This window comes from Schistocerca piceifrons, chromosome 3 (genome assembly GCF_021461385.2).
Source record: "Schistocerca piceifrons isolate TAMUIC-IGC-003096 chromosome 3, iqSchPice1.1, whole genome shotgun sequence".
In the NCBI taxonomy this organism is placed as follows: Eukaryota; Metazoa; Arthropoda; class Insecta; order Orthoptera; family Acrididae; genus Schistocerca; species Schistocerca piceifrons.
Window position 1 is genome coordinate 31,046,149 of NC_060140.1, and position 20,831 is coordinate 31,066,979.

At 41.4% G+C, this 20,831-nt stretch overlaps 1 protein-coding gene across 1 annotated transcript in view; it reads left to right on the top strand.

Moving 5' to 3' along the window:
- The window catches only part of LOC124789721 (collagen alpha-1(XVIII) chain-like), a 971,515-nt gene that overhangs the window by 687,714 nt on the left and 262,970 nt on the right, over positions 1 to 20,831 (top strand). Inside the window, exon 4 of the mRNA XM_047257171.1 lies at positions 5,466 to 5,580. The gene's annotated coding sequence lies outside the window, so the exon portion shown is untranslated. The remainder of the gene's footprint in view (positions 1 to 5,465; positions 5,581 to 20,831) is intronic.

The window sequence follows — 20,831 nt, forward strand, 5'->3', positions numbered from 1 at the left end:
GTATCAAAGCCGGGGATGAAACAGTAAACTGGTGTGCCACGAGGGACCAAAACTAGGACAGGCGCGAGGCAGGCCAGGGTTGCTCATCGTCATCCCTCAGGTTTATTTTATATATTCAAGAGGTACTGATGGAACTATCGTCGTAACGGAGTTGTTTGTCACAGCAGAAATTCTGCACGGTCTGTTCGCTAATGACACAACGGTGGTCGCGAAAAGCGTACAGGAATGTAGTTACGTCTGTCAACGCAATGACACATGTTAGTTGGTGGCTAAAATAAACGCCATAAAGCACAGCAGGTTGGAATACTGGACAGCTCAATGGTGGACGTGGACAAGAAGTTCCATAAGCAAAGCATGTAAATAGAAAAACAGCAAGTAGCAAAGGCTGCACAAGTCAAAATGTCTGTCTATAAAAGGAAACAGCCGTTAACATCTCAAAATTCTAAACGTTGAAACCGGGAGAGAGTCACGAAAAATTATGCTTGGAGCATAACAGTGTGATGCTGTGAAACGTGGACAGTGAGACAGATAGAAATTCAATGATTAGAAGCCTTTCACGTTAGACTGCTCAAGATGCGAGTAAGGAGTGGAAATGGCGTGCAGCGGGTCAGCTGGGAACTGTGCCCGATAAGGAACGGATGAATGGTAGAGGCGAAATAGTTTGGCACATACCGGTATTATGACCTGATTCGTTGGTGAAAATCGTAATTGAATCAATGTTGGAAGGAAAGAGTGGTCTGAGCATGTAACCAGGTTGTTGATGGGTGCAGGAAGTAGTGATTATTCTGACAACTGGCAAGACAATAGGGTATTTACATAGGTTAAAAATATGATTCGGCTTGTTGTTACATGTAAATAGCATTTATGGTTACTATTCTCACAAAACATCTGTTATTTTTATGTTTTAAAAGCTGAAAAATCATTAAATATCAAAATCTGGTCACTTGATTGAAAACGGTCTGTTATGGCTGAAGTCACAGACGAGGAGCAAGAGGAAGGTATACACCTTGTTACAGGAGCTTTAGCCGATAGTACGAGGCTTTTACGTACTTCTTTTTCTGCAAACTGTTTAACTATTTAGTGGTGGAAAACGCTGTTACAACTTTTAGGTAACAATAGACCAAAGTCTGCAAGCTTTCGTGGCTGTTGTCACTGAACTTAAAATCTTCTGGGTTATTAGGCCGCGTCATGTTTCTTCTAAAATGATCGACCCCTCTGCTAGGATCTTCCTCAGGATCTTGTGGTGTCCTTCGTTTTAGGATGTACACAAGCGACCTGCCAAATTTGAGCCGAATCGGTTGGTCGTGTCTGAGGCCTTCCCCTTGTCGGATGTATAGAGCGTCTGCCATGTAAGCAGGAGATCCCGGTTTCGAGTCCCGGTCGGGGCGCACATTTTCATCTGTCCCCGTTGACGTATGTCAACGCCTGTAAGCAGCTAAGGGTGTTCATTTCATTATAAAAAATTGTTCGTTGTATTATTTTTGGAGATTCAACCCCTAAGGTGTTAAATAAGGGATGAAAATTTTTATGGAAGTATTTAATTGAAACTAAATTTCTGAAAATGTGTGTTTTGCTTTTCGGTCAGAAATAAAATAATACTATTTTGTCTAATACTGACATGGTGAGACAGTGGCTGTGTATAATTAATGTAGGTTAGTTCTTACCAAGACGAAAACAGCAACAGACAGTGGCTGGTTGCTGTTTCCTTCTTTGTAAGGACTAACCTACATAAAATAATACGTTTCGGTGTTTCTTGGAAATTCAAGCCCTAAGGGGGTGAACCAGGAAATGGAAATTTTTATGAAAATATTTCGTTTTATTAAAAATATTTAAAGTTAAATCTGTAAAAATATGTGTTAGGGGATGAAAATTTTTATGAAAATATCACCACAAGAAATGAAAGGGCAGAATTAACAAAGATCTCCGACTGCAACTACCAGAATCGCCCTTTAGTTAGAAGTACATTTTGGAAAGAGCATGCTTCTGTGGCTTTAATTAGCGTGAAAGGGTTAGAATACGTTGCAACTTGGGAACAACATAAAAATTAAATTACAAGAAATAAAAATACGTGTGAAGACCGTACAGTCTACGTGAGTAAAGCAGCCGGCGCTAATAAAGACAAGTCATAGTTTAACGTTGCTACCAGAAATCACGAATTTTACTAAAGATTTTTACACGTTGCTCTAATAAACATTCGGACGGACATAGGTTATATATCATGCCTAATACCTGAAGATATATATCAAAAAGAGTTTTGCATAACCCCAGTTCCCAGAACTCCTGAAAATAGACGTTGACTTTAGATATTGTATCACAGACACAGTCCCCTTGACTGTTCAGAGATGTCACTAAACCCGCCCAGAGATGTAAACAACCATGCATGAGCAGCGCCTATTAGACGAAGGGGGTCCGACAGCAGATCAGTTCCAGTCATTCCAGTCATCTCCTAACACACATTTTCATAGATTTAACTTTAAATATTTTTAATAAAACGAAATAGTTTCATAAAAACTTCCATCTCCTGTTTCATAGCTCGTACTGTCTGTAGTTCAACCATGCCTATACGGTCAATACCGCGGTTCGATCGCGTCCGCATTGTTACTTTGTGCCAGGAAGGGCTGTCAACAAGGGAAGTGTCCAGGAGTCTCGAAGTGAAAATCGAATGGTTCAATTGGCTCTGAGCACTATGGGACTAACATCTGAGATCATCAGTCCCCTAGAACTTAGAACTACTTAAACCTAACTAACCTAAGGACATCACACAATCCATGCCCGAGGCAGGATTCGAACCTGCGACCCTAACGGTCGCGCGGTTCAAGACTGAAGCGCCTAGAACCACTCGGCCACATCGGCCGTCCGTCTCGAAGTGAACCAAAGCGATGTTGTTCGGACATGGAGGAGATACAGAGAGACAGGAACTGTCGATAATACGACTCGCTCACGCCGCCCAAGGGCTATCACTGCAGTGGATGACCGCTACCTAAGGATTATGGCTCGGAGGAACCCTGGCACAACGCCACCATGTTGAATAATGATTTTCGTGCAGCCACACAACGTCGTGTTACGACTCAAACTGTGTTCAATAAGCTGCATGATACGGTTCTTCACTCCCGACGTCCAAGGCGAGGTCCATCTTTGCAACCACGACACCGTGCAGTGCGCTACAGATGGGGCCAACAACATGCCGAATGGACTGCTCAGGGTTGGCATCACGTTCTCTTCACCGATGGGTGTAGCATATGCCTTCAACCAGACAATCGTCAGAGACGTGTTTGGAGGCAATCCGGTCAGGTTGAACGGCTTCGACACACTGTCCAGCGAATGCAGCAAGGTGGAGGTTCCCTGCTGTTCTGGGGTGGCATTAAGTGGGGTCGACGAACGCAGCTGGTGGCCATGGAAGGAGCCGTAACGGCTGTGCGATACATGAACGCCATTTTCCGACCGATAGTGCAACCATATCGGCAGCATATTGGCGAGGTATTCGTCTTCATGGACGACAATTCGTGACCCCATCGTGCACATCTTGTGAATGACTTCTATTAGGAAAACGACATCGCTCGACTACAATGGCCAACATGTTCTCCAGACATGAATCCTATAGAACATGCCTGGGATAGGTTGAAAAGGGCTGTTTACGGACGACGTGACCCACCAACCACTCTGAGGGATCCACGTCGAATAGCCCTTGAGGAGTGAGACAGTCTGGTCCAACAGTCCTTGCCGAACTTGTGGATAGTATGCCACGACGAATACAGGCACGCATCAGTGCAAGAGGACGTACTACTGGGTTTTAGAGGTACCAGTGTGTACAGGAATCTGGACCACCACCTGGACCACCACCTCTGAAGGTCTCGCTATATGGTGGTACAACCTGCAATGTGTGGTTTTCATGATCAATAAAAAGGGCGGAAATGATGTTTATGTTGATCTCTGTTGTAATTTCCTGTACAGGCTCCGGAACTCTCAGAACCGAGGTGATGCAAAACTTTTTTTGATGTGTATTTGTAATTTAGTTGCCGTCTTTTTAAGTTTTCACTATCAAAGGAGTACATTTTATGGTACCAAATCATTCTATTGCTTCAGAAAATAATCCCGTTTAAAACTTGTACACTTTTACGCGTGTGGTGCTGGAAGGATTCGACAGCTTGTTGAAGTGACGAAAATCCCGGTCCGCACATTTTTTTGTTCGACCAAGAGAACAAAATAAATCGCAAGGCGATAAATCAAGAAAATAAGGAATATTAATTTCATCTCTTTCTCTGTGAAATAATCAATTGTAAGACTTACTGTGTGGCCTATGACGTTATCATGATGGAGGGAAAAGCGAAGTTTTCGGTTGTTTTTCCTAATTATGTTAATGAATTGCGGCAGACAAATCGTTTTGGACGCAGCATTAACTGTACTTCGATTCTCTAAAACAATGGGTGCGACAAGTGTGGTGTAGCAAAGGAGCCGTGGTGCTTGTGGATGCTTCGTGAGCGAACAACTTGTGTTGCTTTCCGTTCATCCTGGAAGTCACAAACAATTGACTGACTATTAGTTTCCATCTCGTACGTCTGTCTACAAGGTTTCATCTCCTGCTGCGAAGTTGTACGCGGATTTTGCATTCCCCATTTTTTTTTTTTTTTTTTTTTTGCTTTTCTTCACGCCATCTGTCACGAGAATGCTTTTGTTCGATCAAATTCTGCGGAGTCCATCGGGAACAGATCTTTTTGAAAGCCAAATGTTTATTCATAAACGAACGCATTCCAGTCATCGATTTGGCTAAGTGTGCTTCTACCTCACTGTGTGTCACATGCTGCTGTAAACAGTCTGAAGTTGATGCAGTACCAAAACTTTAACGAAGAGATTCGATAAACTGTTGTTGACTAAGCCCTCTACGAAAATCGTAAACAATTATTCACCGGAAACCTTCACGTGGAACTTCCGTTCTTTTCACAATACTGTTTTGTTAAACGCTCGCTGTAAATACACTGCATAGCAAGGTTCTGAGATGTCATAATTTGAACAACGACAAGTGACAGGTTTTATAACACCGGGATAGCACCATCTGGTGATTGTTAATAAAAATTTAAGACGTAAACCTCTTACGAAACATCATAAGGAAATGTCAGCCGATTTGTTCGTTTTATCGCGTAAATAATCTGCTGCAAATTTCTGTAAGCATTTAGAATACCAGTATACAACGATTTATCAAAAAATTTACTGTGTTTGCTATCTTCAGTGCTGTAATTAAGGTCTAAGAACAGTGTATGAGAAGGGTTGAGAAGCTGTTTTCCTCTGTCATTTCTCAGTGAGTATTGTCTCACAGTAGATGCGTATAAAGTTTTAAAAAATCTTCTATTTCCTTTTCTTTCAAAATATGACGTTCTACAGAGGTTTCAATCGTTAGTGATTACGTTTTTCCATATTTAAACTAATGATCGCGGAGCAGGTGGGTAAGAATGGTGATTTGTGCGTTCCAGATCGACCAAGAAGACGGCGGCGACGAGTCCCCGTTGTCTGCGTCCGAGGGCAGCGGCCGGGGAGAGTACGGCGGCATCATACCTCCGCTGCCACCGCCGCCTCCGCGGCCAGAAGGTAAGGAACCGACGCGTTGCGTTTGCAGCTTTGCTCAAGTCTAACACGTTGCTGCACCTATCACTCAGCACGCCGTAAAGCATCTTCGTCTAACTATCGCCATCTGTGGGAGCAGTCGATTGTCTAAGATTTGATCTACTTTCGCATTGGTTTTTCGAACCTTTTTCCCAACCATAGTCGTTTCTATTAGTTTAATAAGTCACGGCTGCAAAATACTAACGCGAATTCTTTACAGACGAATGGAAAAACAGGTAGAAGCGGACCTCGGGGAAGATCAGTTTGGATTCCGTAGAAATATTGGAACACGTGAGGCAACATTGACTCTACGACTCATCTTAGAAGATAGATTAAGAAAAGGCAAACCTACGTTTCTAGCAATTGTAGACTTAGAGAAAGCTTTTGACAGTGTTGACTGCAATACTCTCTTTCAAATTCAGAAGGTGGCAGGGGTAAAATACAGGGAGCGAAAGGCTATTTACAATTTGTACAGAAACCAGATGGCAGTTATAATAGTCAAGGGACGTGAAAGGGAAGCAGTGGTTGGGAATGGAGTGAGATACGGTTGTAGCCTCTCCCCGATGTTATTGAATCTGTATATTGAGCAAGCAGTAAAGGAAATAAAAGAAAAATTCGGAGTAGGTATTAAAATCCATGGAGAAGAAATAAAAACTTTAAGGTTCGCCGATGACATTGTAATTCTGTCAGAGACAGCAAAGGACTTGGAAGAGCAGTTGAACGGAGTGGACAGTGTCTTGAAAGGAGGATATGAGATGAACATCAACAACAGCAAAACGAGGATAATGGGATGTAGTCGAGTTAACTCGGGTGATGGTGAGGGAATTAGAGTAAGAAATGAGACACTTAAAGTAGTAAAGGGGTTTTGCTATTTGGGGAGCAAAATAAATGATGATGGTGGAAGTAGAGAGGATATAAAATGTAGACTGGCAATGGCAAGGAAAGCGTTTCTGAAGAAGAGAAGTGTCAGGAAGTCGTTTCTGAAAGTATTTGTATGGAGTGTAGCCATGTATGGAAGTGAAAAGTGGACGATAAATAGTTTAGACAAGAAGAGAATAGAAGCTTTCGAAATGTGCTACAGAAGAGTGCTGAAGATTAGATCGGTAGATCACATAACTAATGAGGAGGTATTGAATAGAACTGGGGAGAAGAGGAGTTTGTGGAACAACTTGGCTAGAAGAAGGGATCGGTTGGTAGAACATGTTCTGTGGCATCAAGAGATCACCAATTTAGTATTGGAGGGCAGCGTGGAGGGTAAAAATCGTAGAGGGAGACCAAGAGATGAATACACTAAGCAGATTCAGAAGGATGTAGGCCGCAGTACGTACTGGGTGATGAAGCAGCTTGCACAGGATAGAGTAGCGTGGAGAGCTGCCTCAAACCAGTCTCAGGACTGAAGACCACAACACAGTCGTTTCTGGATAAAAATGTTAACACTTTTTGGAGAAATATACGTATACATATCTCTTATCATTTTTTAATGTAAAACAGTTTTAGTACAAGTAATGTATGATACGTCTGTACCCTTTCACTAAGAGGAGAGTTACACATTACGATAGGTTACTGTTACTGCTTCATTTTCAGTTTTTGAGAAATTGCAGCTGTGTGGCAGCCCGGTGTTCTGACCCGGATGTCTGGCTTTGGCGGGCAGTGCTGTGCCGTTTGTGTTACCGAACACAAATTGCGGATTCAGCATGCCGATAACAATGCAGAGGCTCTCCCGTGACGCTATGGGGTTAGAATACAGAAGAGTGTCAGCCCAAATACTTTTCGTGGTGCAACTAGTTTTCGTGACGCCTGAGAACGGTAGGCGACTCGTTTCACTATTCTCGCAGTGTCATTTCAATATTAGACCGTGCGCGTTGTCAATTCACGGCAAGAAAGGGTAGTTAGCGTGGCGCGTTCCCAGACAATTTGGGTCAACGCACACTGCCAATGTTTCAACATTCAGCCGCTGTTGTGGAACACGAAGCATTGAGGATGTGCCAGTCAGCAGTTGCATGCGGTGAACGACACCAGCTGGTAGCTGGTACCAACAGATTATATGGCTCGTAGTTACACCGAAGAAAACACAAGTGAGCCGTGCCTTTTTAGAGGCTACCAGGAGGGTATCACGCAGCTCCAAAGTACGCGAACAACGCGCGCAAGGGAACACCTCGGTCAGTGATGCCGGATTCTCTTCACCTCCGTGGGCGGGGTTTGTTTGACGCCTGATGACGTCATAGGAGCATTCCGAGGCAGCCCCACGCATTGAGAAAGATGGATTAGTCATTTTTTAGGCATGTATCACGCACGGATGCCGGACGTCTCCCTTCATTGTCATTCTGTGCAATATAGGGACAGGATCCTCTACTACAATGTCCAGCCTACAGTCAACATTTCGGCAATAGGTTCGTCTTCGCAGGCGGTAATGAACGAGCACACCTCGTGAACCCCTTTTTCCAGAAGACAAGAATCAACCGGATGGAAGGGCCTGCAGTATCCACTCCTAGAACAAAGGAAGGAGTGCTAGTCCTTGAGGTTTCGCAGGGGAACTACTGTGAAGTCTGGAAAGTAGGAGACGATGTACTAGCGGAAGTATAGGCGTGGAAACGGGTCGCGAGTCGTGGTTAGGGAGCACTTGCCAGAGCACACTCCGCTGATAGAGAAAAATTCGTTCCGCTTTTATTCAGTTTAATGGAGTTTATTCATTCATTCTCTGTACCTAAATCTAAACCCACACAAGTTCGTGAATATACTGATGGTGTCAAACTTTTATGAGGAGCTTGAAGATATTTTTGCAGAGCTTAATGGCTGCTCAACGGGTCCCACATAACTCAGCCAGTGCTACAAATCGTGGCCGTTGACGGCATTCAAACGGAAGACGATAAAAGGAAAGCTCAGTTACTAAAGCTGTCTTCCGAAAATTTTTCGCCGAGGACGAATACAGCGCAGTTTCGACCCTCGGACGGATGTCAAAATGGCAGATACAAAAGTAAGTGAACACGGTACTGAATACCAACTGAAGACGCTCGACGGAAGAAAGGACTCGAGACTTCGATTCTAAATGGAATATGCGCCACCCACATTTACTTTTTATTTGGCTTCCTTAAATTCTTAGGGCAAATACCGAGATGGCTCGTTCGAAAAGGACACAGTGATTTTCTCTCTCATTCCTTCCTCAGTCCAAGCTTACGCTTCTCCTCTGAAGACCTCACCGTCGACAGGACGTTAAATTCTAATCTCCCTTCATTCGAGTATGCGGAATAACCGGCGCCTCTTCTAGCAGGTGTATCGTACGTCGCTGGAACAACATCACGGGACGTAGCAGTCTCTAAGTGCGACATCAGGGCGGCGCGCTGAAATACGGACCTAATTAGCTGATGTCAGCTTGTTGTAGAATTATGGAATATATTCTGTACTCGCGTATGATGACTTTTTTGTAGACCGAACAGCTCCTCCGTAGAAATCAGAACCAAACATGAATCGTGAGAAACTTAGCTGCCACGAGATTGTACGTGTGCATAGCGGATTCCACGTTGTTGGCGTGTCGTTTGACTTCCAGAAAGTATTCGATGCTACTGTTCAGTGCCGTCTAGTTAACAGAATACGTTCTTACGGAAACCATCGGTGCAAATCGATTAAAGACTTCCCAGGAAACAGACTCCAATACCTCGTTGTTAATGGGGAACCGTTGTCATGTGAGAATGAAATGTCCATTTTACCTCACGATACACTGAGAAGATCACCGATTTTCATAATATGCACAAACAACCTAGCTTACAATGCCTTCAAGTTTCGTAGGCTGTTCGCAAACGACACAGGTGTAACAGAGCTTCATGTGCTTAAAAATAGTTACAAAATGGGACGAGACTGTTTGCAGATAATCACCGGCGCTCGCTCGTAGGTTGGTTCGACAACGCGCTCAAACAGATGACAAGAGGGTGTTTCAGGATCGGTCACTGGGATGGGTCGTAACTGTGTAATATTTAGGGATCTCTATCAGCATCGTTGTAAAGTAGAACGCCCTAGTAAAACCAGTCACTGGAAAGTAGATTTCAGCCGGATATCTCACAATAAGGAGGACGCTTACAAAACCCTCGTTCGTCCGATTGCTGAACACTGTTCGTCACATCTGCTGCTTTAAGGGACGAAGTGAGCGAATGTCCAAAGAAGAGCTACGTAATATGCCACGGTTCGTTTATTTAACGCGTAACCGTCACAAAATTACCCGCAAAAGTCCAAAGAGAGGCACTAGAGGAAAACCATTGTCGATCGCAGATAGTCTTGATCTGAAAACTCCAGGAGCCTACACACTGGCTTTTGACAGTGCTGACCGGAATATACTCTTTGAAATTCTGGTGACGGACGTAAACGTTAGGGGTGAAGGTTTATCCACAACTTGTACAGATACCAGACTGCTGTTATAAGAACTGAAGGGCATGAAAGAAAGGAAACAGAAGGGAATGACAATGGATGGATACAGGGTTGTAGAGTCTTCCGTGCTATTCAGTCAGTACATAAACCATGCACTATGGGACACCAAAGAGAAATTTGGAAAGAAAATTGAAGTTTACGGCTAAGAAATAAATAATTAAGGTTGGCTGAATACATTGTAATTTTGTCAGAGACAGCAAACAAGCAAAGGACTTGGAAGAGCAGTTAAGTGAATGGATAGTATCTTCAAAAGGGGTTGTAAAATGAACACCAACAAAAGTAAAAGAAAAAGGTTGATGGAATGTAGTCAAATTACGAGTAAATTAGGTAACGTTGATGGAATTAAATCAATAAATTAAACTCTAAAAGTAGTAAACGAGTTTCGCTTTTTCGGGCAGCAAAATAACTGACGATGGTAGAAGCATAAAGAACATAAACAGAAAACTTTCAGAAGGAAACACCTCTCTGAAAAAGATAAGTATATTCACATCTAATACAAATTTGAATGTTAAGAAGTATTTTCTGGAAATATTTGTTTGGAATGTAACCTTCTGCAGAAAAGAAACGTTAACGACAGACAGTACAGACAAGAAAATATAGGAGCTTTTGAAATACGGTATCACAGAAGAATGCTGAGTGTCATACGAAAAGATCGGATAAATAATGAAGAGACACTGGATCCAATCGGGGACAAAGTAAATCTTTGTCCCAACTTGACTAAAAGATATGATTGATTGGTCGGACGCATTCTTAGGTTTCAAGGAATAGTCAATTTGGTAATGGAGGGGAGTGTGGAGTCAGACCAAAGCTGGAACAGAGTGAGCAGGTGCAAAGGGATGCAGGTTGCTGTAATCTTACTCAAGACAGCCCAGTGTGAATAGCTGCAGCAAACCAGTACCACAGCAATAGCGTCCTAGCGAAAAGCGGCGAACATTCTGTGCAGATCCTCCAACTTAAACTTCGCTTAAACAACACGTGAATATCATTAGAGACATTAAGAAGCAAAAAGAGGAGGGCTGACAATGTTTCTTCCCGGGAATCATGCAGGAATAGAAGCCGGGAAAGCGATGCCGGTGCTCTGTATGGTGGCCTGAGTACGAGAGATCTACTAGTTGGTGCACAACAGTGTTGCGGAAGGGAGCAGTGGACAGGTTGCGTGGCGTACACGTGGTAGCGCGAATGCATAGCACCGTCTTTTCAAATAGAAATAAATACCTGCCGAGCCGAACTTCTGAGGAAGTAGCGCAGCAACACACTGAGTTTGAATGTAATGAGGGATATGCCACGTTAGGCTGAGTAGCCCAAGATTCCATATGTTATCAAAGATGTGTGTAAATACAGTTCAGATTGTGTCTTTAAGATAAAAAATACACGTATCTTAATGCAAGAAAATAGCTTCAACGTAAAAATATTTCCAGTGGTTCATATTTGTACTAGTAACAACTAAACGTCGAGAATAGGAGCTGAAGCCGGCCGAAGTGGCCGTGCGGTTAAAGGCGCTGCAGTCTGGAACCGCAAGACCGCTACGGTCGCAGGTTCGAATCCTGCCTCGGGCATGGATGTTTGTGATGTCCTTAGGTTAGTTAGGTTTAACTAGTTCTAAGTTCTAGGGGACTAATGACCTCAGCAGTTGAGTCCCATAGTGCTCAGAGCCATTTGAACCATTTTTGAATAGGAGCTGAGTTTCTTTGAAAATGCTTAAAAAGTCCACCGTTAATTTACTAGCTGCCATTTCATTGCACCAGTTATCAAACGTCTCCACATCTCGTCTTCGGCTTCAGTGACATTCCAGATCGTTCATCTTGAAGTAGCTCTATCGACGATATCAACTGGATCCATTAGTTCTTTGCGATACCGTCACGAATAGACATAAAGGAGACCGTTTCGTAGCACCGTGCTTTCCTGGAAGAAGGCTTCCTAAAACCCATAAGGACCGTCATACTCTTCCAGATAAGATGCTGACAGAACAAAAAATTTTATTTACTGTCAAATAGTATAAACTGTCAGTTCTGTATATTTAAAATTGATAGTAATGCGTCTTCTGTAATAAGAAATAACCTTGTGGGGTTCTGTTACAATCATAACTATTCAAGGTCGTATGGAGTCAATGCCGTGACAGTCAGTTGGCGCTGATCACATACTGTGAGTTCCACTATTAGGCCACTTGACAGTCACAACTGTGATTATATATCATGTTGTATTGGCATTACCTGTAATAGAGCCCCACAGGTTATATTTTATCATTGATGGTTTTCTTTGGTGTATGTTCACTATGCTAGATTGACAATTCATGATACTAGAATTTTTGGTAAATATAGTTTTTCAGTCAGCAGCCTTTCGTGGTGAAAATGACGTAATTTAACTATATTCGAGTCGTGGGGCACTATTTGCATAAAATAAGCGTTATATATTTATTCATGGGGCATAAAATTGCAGAACCCGGGAAGAAATTCATATCCAGAATTTATTAAGAACAAGATAATGAAAAACAATATTAGATGTACAGAACGAATCTCACACGGAATAGCAAAACTTGTTTCAAACGGAACAAGAGATCTTATGAAAGTTAACAACATGGTCATAGTCTGATAAAGGAGTTAAGATCTCTGTGAAGAGTTGCAGAGGCTGATAAACGGCATCAAATTGCACTAGAAGATGATAATGAGAGGTTTTAGTATCAGAGCAGGACCAAATGTAAAGGACGATTTATCTGTGGGAAACTCCGGATATAATAAGATCTCAGAAATAATACAGTTCATATATTAGTAGAATTTACAGCGAGCAACATGTATATTGATAACAATTTATTCTGGAAGAAATCAAAAAGAAAATCACGTGGCAAGGAGCAAATAGAACAAGAAATAAAACAAAAAAAATTTTACGGCCTGTGACGATCCTAAACCACTTCAGTACTTCACGTGATTATAGATTCAAAAGATGTATAGGAAATATAGACAGAATGCCACAGAAACATACTCAACGAGCAGAAAATTATAAATGCAGGATCTTGTTCTTCTTCCAGTCCAGGGTTAGGTAGGGCGTGTTCCGGTCGCACCATCTCATCTTCGGTCTTCCCACACTTCTCTTGCCCAGGGTTTATAGTGCATTGCTACTTTAGGCAGTACACGTTCTCTCTGTTTTTCTTTGTATTGGATGAATAGGATAGGATAATTTATTTATGTTATAAAATGTAAATTATACAGGCGTAAAGAAAAGGTGGAATTATGTGACAACGCTACTTATTCAAGCAGCAAAAGATGTTACAGAAACGAACAGAGCAAAAGGCGAATCACGGAAATTTGTGGTGTGCAGATACCTCGCTTCAACAGATAATTGGCAGGCGGCGAAATGCCTGACAATAGAGAGGCACTCTAAAAAAAATGGCTCTGAGCACTATGGGGCTTAACTTCTGAGGTCATCAGTCCCCTAGAACTTAGAACTACGTAAACATAACTAACCTAAGGACATCACACACATCCATGCCCGAGGCAGGATTCGAACCTGCGACCGTAGCGGTCGCGCGGTTCCAGACTGAAGCGCCTAGAACCGCTCGGCCAATTAGCACTCTAAGATTGTCTGTATATTTCAAGAGAAGAATCACAAACTCAGTCAGTAATTAATGCAATGATAAGTTGGAAGCAATTCCAGCTGAGGCACAAGAAGCAGTTCGAGATACGCAGAAACGAAGGGCTTGTGGATTATCATCAGAAAAGGTTAAAGCTGGAGGCAAAGTAATCAAAAATGAATTTGCATAATCGTTTTCAGAATGACCCCCGAACTGGATCAGTGCCGTACTTACTGTACTTCGTAAGAAAAGAAACAAACCGGACATAAAAAATTAGTCATATCTGCTTTCCCTCCGTAATATACAAGGCATTCACGAAAATTATCATCAGAGACGCAGAAAAGATGGGCAAAGAAAGAAGCTAGCTTCAGAATGGGGCAATGAGTGTATATTACCACTCTGTTTGGGACTGATTCAGTTGTAACAAGTCTGCATTTACAGTCCTAGAAAATGAAGACCTAACTGAGTATATATCGCAGAATTTATATATCAGTGCTACGACTTCCATTAGATTTTATCAAAATAGTGAGACGTTTGGAATTAAAGAAGAGCTAGATAGAGATTCCATGCCGCCAGATGTATTCTCAGTACGTTCTGTGGAGGCTTTCCGATCCCTACACTGGGAAAACAAAAGGAACGTGTCGCAGCCGGAAAACTTTTATTTTCTTGAAGAAATTGTAGCGTTCATCGATGGCGCTGATGAACTTCAGCACAACGTAACAGCATTAACACAGCAACTCTGAAAGTGGGCCTGAAAATCCAATTCAGTAATGTGAAGCAACGTATAGCCAACACTACAAAAAATAAAATAGTGAATATTAAAAACAGAGTGCTAGAACCAATTTAAGAGCAGTTGAAAAAAAACTATTAAATTGACAATTGGAGAAATAAGTTAGAAGGGAAATGACCCGAGTGTTTTAATAGCGGGTTTTAAAAACTAAACTTCCGGTGTGCCTGAAGACGGAAGTTTACAATGAGTTCTGGCGTTTAATACCGAGACGAATGTTTAAAATACGAAAACTATTCAAAAACTAAGGTGTACGTAAAACGTTTCTTATTTCTTTGATGGGACTTTCTCTTCGCTTTTATCAGTGTGTTATCGCTGTTAGTGTGCTACGTGTCAGCGTTCGAGTCAAAATATATCAAATTCAGCGTACAGGCACACTCACCCATAGCGGTAAATGTTAGCACATATAATTAAACAGAAAGCACGTAACAAATAATATCAGCTTACATCCGCTGTGCTGTCTTGTTAAAATTAACTGTGTATGGATAGGACTCTTAATGTGAGCGCGTAGAGAGACAGTTTGGGTTAAATGCCCTCAATAACTGACCAACTGTCAATAAATTTTGTAATGATTCATTGCCAAACAGTGATAAAGCAGTGTTAACGGTAATACATGTTAGATTTATTTTGTATGTTCATTTGTAATAAACCACTGAGACTGCCATTGACACGCTGTAGGCAGTTGCGAGAATAATCCTTCTCTCTATAGTCGTGTGATTTAGATTTAATTCCTGTTGGAGCAACGTATTTTTAACATTCTGTACCTCAGTCGGTGAAAACGGAACCCTTATAGGATCAGTTTGTTGTTTGTCTGTACGTCTGCTAATGCCTCTTTTTCTCAGGAACGGGTAGGGTCGTGTAAGAAGTCCTTGGTGGTGTGAAAAGTCTAAGCTTCTAAGTCAATGCAGTCAAAAAATACGGCTATTTATGTTACATATTTTGATGCTCGCAAACTCACTCATCAACATCAATAGATGAACTCTCTACGTGTAAAGTTTGGACGGAACTCTCAGAGCGTGAATCTACTCGCACTTGTCCGATCCTTACTAATTAATTCCGTTATTCTGTCCACGACGGGCACAAATTGTAGTTTTATTACATGTGTTAAAGAGTAACCACAGTGTAACACATGCAGTCGCGACACTCTGCTATGAAAGTTGTTACTGGGTGAGACAGCAGACAGCCACGTGCGTCGGAAGGATAATGTTTATTTTTAGTTATTTTTTACTCAGTTAACAGAATAGTTATTGTATTTTTGATTCCTATGCATTAGTAAGTTACCAAAACACATGAATTATCGTGAAGCAAGTGGAAATAGAGCCGAATTTCACTTATTCGTGAGGAAATACTTTCGAACATGCGCACAATTGCAGCTTAATCCGCTGGAAACAAAAGAATATAAAGACATATTTCATGCATGAGAAGCATATGTTTGTGTTGTTTTCTGTTCTTATTACGATAGGCACTTTCCTTGACACGTAAAAATTGTGTACAGAGACTAAAGATTCGACCCTTCTTACGCTTCATTTAGCTGTCAAATACCTGAATATTTTTGTAAATGTAATTACTTTTACTTCAAAAACGAAATGTGTTTAAGATTCTTGCCATCTATGGCTCAGATGTCTCAGCAATTATGTGATTATTTTTCATGTTTTGGGAAACAGTTTTATTACTTTTAACCTTTTATTATTAAGTTTGTATGGTTTTCCCCAGGGTTACAGGTGTGGTGGCTTTTTGGTACATTAAGTAATGTATATTTTACAGTCCATACAAGTTTCTTACGGCTCACGTTCACTGATTTGGGTGGAAGTCTAGCGATAAAAACTTCGTAATGCTGGGTAGAAGAAGACGTCTTTCTGCAATAGGTCGGATCTTCTAGTATTTATTAGCAATTTTTGTTCTTGAATGATAAACGACATTCTTCAGTAAGTATCTGTATGTTCCACGAGAGTCGTAAATAAACTGTCCTGTAAGCTACCGTTCCTTACCTCCCAGGGTGCTTAGGAAATTAAGCAAAGGTAAATGTGGTGTAATTTTTTAGTTAGCGTTGATTTTTATGGCGTTTCATACGCTCCCTGTTTTAAAAACTATGTTTCAAATCAGTATAAACGATGCCATTCACGCTCATCCGTTATCGTACTCAGAAGTGCATCTAGCAGGCCGTTTTCACAGTGGGTAACAAAAAATGTGACGAAAGTGTGGAGTAACCGTGTCTTCTGTACGTCTTGGCTTAATTCCTAGCTCGCTAATTTTGTTAACATGTCGTAGCGCCTCTCTTGATTTTACGTGCGTACACATGAAAATTATTACTGGTGCTCTTAGGCGACTGACTGGATCGAATCAAACAGTTTTTCTGAAAAGTACAACTAAATTTGGGTTAGTACATGTTAGGTTGATATTTTCAATTTACTCACAATGATCGAATTCAGTCTCAATTAATCTCAAAGACTGATTTATAATGGTTCTCGCTGCAGTCTCTTATCAAACTGCAAAAGCACAAATTAATTACAATGCTATGCTCTTACAAAATTATTTCTTAGTAATGAACCATTCCTCACCGTTATTCATAAAAAGTTGCAGGCGCGAAGCTACTTTCTCGTAGAGAATGTGCTACCAGAGTTTCAATAACATCAATCACTTCACATCACACAATCTGTACTCCTTTTTCACACACGCCGTGCACTAGCTGTTAGTTCCTGGGTCGTTCAGACCCACATTTTCATATGTTATTCAGTGAAGTCAACATAGAAAACAATCTCGCGCCAGCTTCGTTCTTTCGCCTTTGAACTGTGTAACCCCCCGATATCTCTCTCTTCCATCGATTTTATTTTGTATTAATTTATATCGGCATAGCACTTTACAATAAATATTACGTATATTAGTCATATTGAAGTTTAAAAATGTTGAGTTTACATTACGCAGAAGCATTCACAAATTCTAACAGTAATACAATTAATTTTTCGTAATAGAAATGAGTACATAGAATACGAACGCTCAAGGTGACGGACGCTAACGAAAAAATCGTCGCTTCGTCTGCGATAAGTGGGCAGATTCATGTTGGAAATTACTAGGACAGGTAAGAAAACGAACAAATAGATCAAGGAACAGACTCTAGTGCACTACTATTAAGAAGATGGTGAGAAGGACATGTAACCAGGCGAATGGATTGTAGATGCACCAATGATGCTTTCAGCTTGAATATAAGACATAAGAAAGATAGAGACGACGATCTGGTGAAAGATGACATTTGAAAATGTTCTAGAATAACAGTGTTACGTTTAGTTGATCACTGTGATTCACGAAAAAGTCTAGACGAGGTTAGCAGAGGACGTTAAATGGTTGCTGGTGTTGCCGCTCGTACTGACGATGATAGTGACCCAAGAACCATAGAACGGCTCTGAATACGTGAGAAGTGACCCCTTAGTAGATGATCTATGTTTTCGACATGTGTAGAGGGGAACATCTTCAAGAATCAGTGGAAGATAAAAGTGCAAATAATTGTTCAAAATGTTCAAATGTGTGTTAAATCTTATGGGACTTAACTGCTAAGGTCATCAGTCCCTGAGGCTACACACAACTTAACCTAAATTATCCTAAGGACAAACACACACATCCATACCCGAAGGAGGACTCGAACCTCTGCCGGGACCAGCCGCAGCGCCTTAGACCGCTCGTGCAAATAATTGTCAGTCGTTACTCGCGGAGCTAACACCATTCATCCCTCAAAAACTTTTATCGAAAATCTGTGGGGGAAATGGTATTGATGGAATTCATGATAATTTACATTTAAGATGACTAAACTTCAGGATTAGCCGCAAGTGGTGCGCTATTACAGATCCAATTACAAGTCATGTAAAAGAAGCTTTTCACTAGTTCCTAATATCTCGTGTCAAAAACACAGAATTGCTTGCGGTGCAGAATTCGGCTCTTTGCCGACTGTCCATTCCTTGTAAAATATGAGCCCTATGTTGGTGACATGGGTACATCATCTCTTGACAGAATGTGCACTTAACGCTCGCGACAGATAATACCGACATGGTTCGTCATTGTTTTTGCACTTTCCGCGAGTTCTCATCGTCAACATTAAAATCTAATGTTGTCGCCAAAACTGTGGAATATCGCATTGTGACACTTTATTTTCGTGGACGTATTGACACTGTGTCCAGAAGTGTTTGAAGCGTAGCATGGAACATTATGTTCCTCGGGGCTTCAATGCCTGTAGTATCTTTAACCCTCTTGTCCTGTCCTCTGCTTCTCTAGCAGCTCCAAACTCACAGCTAACTTTGTAGTAGTAAACGCTTTCATCTTTGTCGGCCAACGACAGTGCCACAAATCTTACATTAGTGTGTCGGCGTAGGCCTATAAGCATGAAAAGTGAATGACAGGTCACATACATTTTAACACGGCGAAGGATCTATATTAGATTTTCAGTTCGAAACTAATATTTCCCTGTTTTAGAAGTAGCAGATCACCAATTTTCAAAATAAAAAATACTGCTGAAGGTTAGATGGGTAGATCACATAACTAATGAGGAGGTATTGAATAGAATTGGGGAGAAGAGGAGTTTGTGGCACAACTTGACTAGAAGAAGGGATCGGTTGGTGGGACATGTTCTGAGGCATCAAGGGATCACCAATTTAGTATTGTAGGGCAGCGTAGAGGGTAAAAATCGTAGAGGGAGACCAAGAGATGAATACACCAAGCAGATTCAGAAGGATGTAGGTTGCAGTAGGTACTGGGAGATGAAGAAGCTTGCACAGGATGGAGTAGCATGGAGAGCTGCATCAAATCAGTCTCAGGACTGAAGACCACAACAACATTGTTTATTCCCGTTAATTCTAGTGTTTCGAGAACAGTTTTATGATTCTAGAGTACGTACATCATTATTGCACAAGGTTTTCCTAACACCTGATTTCTTGTCTTTAGGCAAAACACAAATATATACCTGGACGAAATCGCGCTGAAGCAATTTAAAATAGTTTACTTTGTAGAGAACCCATATCTATACTTTAATGAGGCGAGCAGCCCGCTTGCGCAGCTGAGTGGCAAGCGCAGCTGACAGGCCGTGGTTCGTTTCCCGTCCGGGTCGGAGATTTAATCCGCTCATGCGCTGCTTGTTGCGTTGCCCTACATCATCGTCGAGACGCAAGTCGCCGAGTCAAAAAACTTGCACCAGACGGCTGAATACACCAGATGGAGTCAAGACTGCCACGCAATCACTTCATTTCAATGAGATTTGAGCGATTGATTTTCAGAACGGATTTTGGAAAACGTGGCTACTCTTAGATCAGAGCAGTAATTTTTTTTAACTACACTACTTAAAAAAATAGAAGCCTACATCTTATATCACAGCCAGAAAAATTTGTACCAGTTATAATCCTCCAGTGAATGCTTTTAGTATTTTCAAAAATATTTTACATATGCATACAGAACTGAATTATGCAGTATATTTGAACATTATGCCCCTGGACTGAGGAGGGATGGGGCGTCATCTATAGCTCTTTTTTTATAATTTTTTGTGTGTGATGGCGTTTTATGAGTTGCTGGGAGCAGGTGAGTCTTCTCTCCTTTGCCGATCTATTCACTGCATTTCGTCTTCAGTTATTTATTCCCTACATCCCAGTACTTGTTTTCCCTACGACTTCTTCCCTCTGCTATTGTCTGTAATATCATTCCACAATATCTTTACAGACGTTCTATCATCCTGTTCCTTCTTCTAGCCAGTGTTTTCCACATATTCCTTTACTAGCCGATTCTGTGGAGAACCTTCTGATTCCTTGTCTTAAATGTCTACGTAATCTTCAGCCTCCTTCTTTAACGCCATATCACATACGCTTCCATTCTCTTCCTTTCATGTCCTGCCATTCTGTGGTTCATTTCTAAACAATGGTATACGCCAAACGTACATTCTCAGGTATTTCTTTCTCACTTTAATGTCTGAGTTTGATAGTAACAGACTTCTTTAGTGAGAAATGCTCTCTTTTTCCTGTGCCGTGTGCTAGCCTGTTCTTATATCCTCCTCGTTTCCTCTGTTATCCGTTATTTTGCTTCCAAGAATCGATCTTCTGCACTTCGTCTACTACACAGTCCCCAGTTTTCATGTAAAATTTGTCTTTAATGTCATTTACGCTGCTCTTTAATACTTTCGCATTTCTTCACTTCACTCTTAACCCATAATCTGTACTCAATAAATTCCTCATTCCGTTCAGTAGGCCCTGTAATATTTCGTCATTTTCACTGAAGATAGCAATTTAATCGCTGGTAACCTGTCACCCTGAATTTCAATTCACTTCGGAACCTTCCTTTCATTTACTCCTTTGCTTCCTCGCTATACAGATTGAACACCAGAGGAGGAGTACTGCATTCTCAGCATGCTATATTACAGTGGCTTTTACTTTTTTAAGTTCGGTATTTTCGTACTGTTCTCTAGTGTAGTTATATTATACAAAAATATGAAGTTTATGAAAT